At 39.7% G+C, this 5,120-nt stretch overlaps 1 pseudogene; it reads left to right on the top strand.

Annotated features, from left to right (window-relative positions):
• The first annotated feature begins 363 nt into the window (after positions 1-363).
• Positions 364-3,764, top strand: LOC113197345 (KATNB1-like protein 1 pseudogene; annotated as a pseudogene).
• Positions 3,765-5,120: the final 1,356 nt, after the last annotated feature.

Here is a 5,120-nt window from a genome sequence, read left to right as displayed (position 1 = left end):
CAGCTGAATGAACTCGAACCAACAACATAAGCTTTCTTTGAGCTTCAACATCCTGCCCTGTAAAATGGTCCTAATTACTGGGTGAACATAGGAATTAACAGACCATAAGTGAATGTTTGACCTAGAGTAAACAATAGCTGAAATGACTGACGGATGGTTTTATTACCTGCCAGCTTCTATTTTACTATTCTGTAAATTTGGACTCTTCTCTTACTGTGAGTTAAATAACCCCCTTGAGAAACAGGCATCACCATTGATAGGGAATTTTTTTCTTAAATAATAGGGGGGTGGGTGGAGAACTTTCTTGAAGCTGTTCTTTAATCCCATTCAATCCAATAGCAGTGCTGATTCAGAAACTGCAGGATGGTAATCACCTTTGGCAATGGATACTTTCCCCTGGCTCAATGGGAGGGAGTCGCCCCCCATCCTGCTGTCCCGGAGACCACAGGAAAACCTGCACTCAGGTGTAGGGCCCAATTAGCAGGTAAGTTTGGAAGAACACACACAGCGCACACATTCCTGAGCCATGAGCCTGGGGCTCTTTGTTTGCCCACTCCTTATAAGGAGCGAGTTATCATCAGTTCTGCAGAAAGGTCACTGCTGTTTCTCTCTCCTCAAGTGGCTGAAATCAGCTTTCTTCCTCAGAGGGGTGGGGCAGTGATTAAAAGACTAACTATGCCGGCACTTCACATGTCCGGCTATGAGGGTGTTTACAGACTTTGCAACAGAGCTGGGGTTTCTGTCTGATCCTAGGGACTCTCAGAAGACGCACTGGGGAGTCTCCCCTGTGCCCTAGAGGAAGGTCAGCCAAAAGTGACATGTCTGCAGCCTGTCCTCAGTGACAAAAGTCGGCCTGGTAGGAGGGGCTGGAGCTGTGTTTTAACCCTCACTGTGTGTCTCTGTGCCTTTCTTCACATTGCCTTCAATGGTAACTAGCTCGTGTGCGGTATTTTAATTTTTCCCCTTGTCTCCACCTCCTTGGATACACACATTATCGGCTATGACACATGTATTCCCATTATCCTTGCTCTGCTGTTCCCAAATAAATATATTAGTTTTTTTGAGAATCTCTCTCTGTTATTTTAGACTGACATGAGGTTGAGCAGGTGGTCGCTGCAAAAAGCAGGAGACACAGAAAGTGAGGTCTGATGCTTGCCCTCCTCTCAGAAGGATCAGCTCTTTAGCAAGGGCTAGATTCAAAGGCCACCCCTGGAATCACCAAAGCTCAAGCCTCACCTCACTGCAGCCCTTATCCTGCTCATGTCCTCTCCTCAAGACTCCCATCCCACCATCTTGCACCCAATGCACGATCAGATGCTCAGCTCTCTGCGGTCTCATGTGGTTTGTGGTGCTTTCATGGGTGCTGCCCACCCCCACCCCACACACACACACACTGGCCTCTGCCAAAGCCACAGTCCTCATAAGCAGGTGCTCTAGCTTTCACCTTATTTGCAACCCTGCAGGGCTCTCTGTGAAAGCTGGTTGATGGATTGATGGAAAGTGGATTTGGCTATGGAGTCCACAAAGCCTCACTGAACACACTGTTTTCTACAGGGTGTTAAGAATGAGCCTGAGGTTGTTGAGAGCTGGTTATCTGGAGGCTTCTTGGTCTCCTCCACTCAACATTTGCTCCTAATTGTCCCTGGAGATGATGAGGCCCAAGGATTCCACTCTCTGTTCCTTTTGCAGGTGGCCACTTTAAAAAGTCACTTTCCAGATTCCTCTCCAGGGTCACACTGACACGAGTGCTTGCTGAGCACCACTATCTGCCCAGCACTGTGCTCAGACATGTCCCCAGAAACATTCTGTGTTAATTCGGGAGTAAAAGTACACACCAAAGTTATCTCCCCATCTCATCCCTCTTCCTTCTATTTCCTGGGCATTTTATAAGTTCTTATCACATGTCCGACTTTCTGATCTTCTTTCCACCGTTTGAGAACTAAGATCAACTTCCCAGTGTTCCCTTTCTGGTCCTCTGACATCCTTCATAGATTCTCCCAGTTGTCTTTTTATGGGTTTGATTGTTAACTGCTATAGAAACAAATTAAGAATAGCAACCACGTGGAAGTTACAAAAGTTCCTGCTGTGGTTTGAATACGGTCTGTCTCCCAAAGGTTCATGTGCTGGTCTCCAATATAATGGCACTGAAAGATGGCAAGGCCTCTAGTGAGGCCTAGTGTGTCAGGAAGAGAGGATTAGCTTCCACCAGAGTGGGTTGTTATAAAAAAGCAAGCCTGGTCCTTCACTGATCTGTTGCTGCTTCTCTCACCATGTAATCTCTTCCACAGGCACCACTCCCTGCTCTTGCATAGTCTGCCACCAAGTGATACCTTCTACCATGCTGTGATTTAGCCAGAAAACCCTCACCAGCAGCCAAACAAATGAGTTCTGCTTGATCCTGGACTTTCAGTCTCCAAAACTGTGAGCTAAATGAAACTTTTTTCTTTATAAAATGTACCCAGTATCAGGGATTTTGTTACAGCAACACAAAATGGGCCAAGATCTTTAATTTTATCTCCTATGGATGGGAACTAAATTGGTGCAACTTTTGTGAACATCAGATTGACAATATTGCTTGTAATAGTTTGTGTACTTTAGTTCTTCCCCTTCTCCCTGGTCCTTTGAGACCTGAAAGAGCTAGGTCCACTACTGGACAGATCCTTAAGTGTCCTACCCATAGGGAGCTCTCCCAGTGGGATTCTGGTCCCTAAGAAGGCACCCCTGGGAGCTGAGGGACACTCAAGGCTGCAGCCAGAGCTAAGCGGATGTGCTTTGAAGTATGAGGCACTGGTATTTGTATTTAAAAGATTATGGTATCTGAAAACATGGTGTTACAAAAGGGAACTTTTGCAATGACGTTGAAGATCATTCCGTTGATGTTCCTAGAAAAAAAGATCTCTAATTTGACTAATAAGAACATGAAAGAGCTGAAGAATTCTACAAAACAGTTGAACGTTTACATAAATAGAACAGTTGGACGAGCTATGAAATACCCAGATAAACTATGTAGGAAAATCTATAGCAGAAAGAAAGCTCATCTTTATCCAGATCTTCCTGATAGGGAAAAAGAAGAGGAGGAGGAGGAGGAGGAGGAGGAGGAGGAGGAGGAGGAGGAGGAGGAGGAGGAGGAGGAAAAAATGTCCCCTGCTGAGACCAAGCACATAAAGAAAATGAACTGGCCTATGCAGTCCACCTGCATGAGAGATTCTGACATGATAGTTGAATAGAGCTGGTTAACTCCAGAGATTCGGATTACTCACAGACAGAAAGCCCATCATTAAAATAGATTGTTCTTTTCCCCTGAGGTTTCTCAGGATCATGAAATGATGACAAAAACACTGTTCAGCAGGAATTTAGGATTGAATGTATGTTTACCTTTGAGGAGAAAAAGAAGTGTCTGTGAACTTGCAGCTCACTTGGTGAGGATAGCAGATCTTGGATTTTGATGGATTGACTGCTTGCACTCACCAATAGTTTACAGGAAGAAAAGTAATATATCTCACTTGGCTGCTGAATAGACTTATTATCTCATGTAAAATCCTTCAAAGCAAACTTGAGGAACATGCAGTAGTTTAAACTGGCTTCAAGCCATGATAAAAAAAAAAAGTTGGTGGTATCATCAAAACAAATGATAAATTATGGACATATTCAGATTTTAAAATAACAAGTGGACCATGGAGATAAAAAACCATTTTACTTTGGTTTCAGGATATACTTACAATACAGCTAAAGATGTAAATGTTTATTTATTTCAGTCGAAATGAGCAATTTCATCTTTGAAAGAGTTATTTGTTTACTCAAGACAACCCAGAACTATATGATTTCCTGGAAAATGTCATCCGAGAATTGTGAACTTTGGAAGAAACTGAAACCACTTTTGTCTTTTAAAAGGCACTTAATAAACTTACAAATGAAATGCTAAACATTCTATTTCACATTAAAATGAAAAAATATCCAAAAGGAGTAGAATCCAATTCAATGAGGTGAACATACATGATGAAGATCATTTGATTCTGCTGCACTCAGGATTTATATGGTTATTTGATAACATTGTTTAAGAACTACTCAGTCTTAGTGCAATCCTGTATGTTGCTTAAAAATATAACTTGTATTATGTGAGAAAATAATTCATAGCATTACTAGGAACCAAAAAGACCAATCATTATTAATTTTTTGAAGATCATATTTTATTAGAAAATAGTAAAGCATGTATAGCTATCTTTGTTGTAGAAAAGATTCTGAAAGTTTAGAATTTCATAAGAAATAATCAATATTAAAACATTTTTGTCCACACTGATACTGCATATGAAAAGTGCCTTAATTATTAGTAAGTCAATTTATTAAGATACCTGTATCTATTTTAAAAATTATAAAACAAACTATGCATCCATCATGAAAAATAATAGCAGTAAGTCAGAGATTTATAATCATGTAGAATGTTGCTGAAACTTATTCCATACCATTTTTAGAACTGCAGAATATTCTTATTATCTCTTTTTTTTGCCAGAATTGTCATGTCACGTATGTATATTATCCTTCTATAAAAGAAAAAGATGAATGAATATTTGTATGAATGCTTAATAAAAAATAAATGTGGAATTGGCTAGTTTGTGTTTACTTTTTATTATGTATACATTTGTAATATTTTCATTTCTGCATATCTTTCCTCATTTAAGAAAATTCACTATGCTAAAAGAAGTTCACATACTTTGATCAGTCAATCCAACTGCAAAACCGGAAATAAGCAGAAAATTTGAAATTAAAATTAGAAAGATTTATGTCCAATGACCTTACAATAGAAAAAACTATTATTTTATAGCTACTGAAAATGGTGTCTTAAATACTTTATAACAACATGAGAAAATGCTCAAAATATAATGTTAGCTAAAAAAAAGAAAAAGCAATATACATTCTCAGCCACAAAGCTACAGGTATGTCTGTGTGGCTATTCGTGTATACATGTGGTATGACATTAGAGAAAGCATACCAATATATTCACAGTGGTTCTTTCTGAGTGTTGGGAATATAAGCAATTTTAATTTTCCTTCTTTTGTTTTTCTGTGTTTTCAAAAATGTCTGCAATTATGGTTTTCTGCATGATCAGGAGATAATTTCTGTGA

The sequence above is a fragment of the Urocitellus parryii genome, chromosome 11 (assembly GCF_045843805.1).
Source record: "Urocitellus parryii isolate mUroPar1 chromosome 11, mUroPar1.hap1, whole genome shotgun sequence".
Classification (NCBI taxonomy): Eukaryota; Metazoa; Chordata; class Mammalia; order Rodentia; family Sciuridae; genus Urocitellus; species Urocitellus parryii.
The sequence above is the reverse complement of the archived record's forward strand: the minus strand, read 5'-3'. Positions and strand labels throughout refer to the sequence as shown.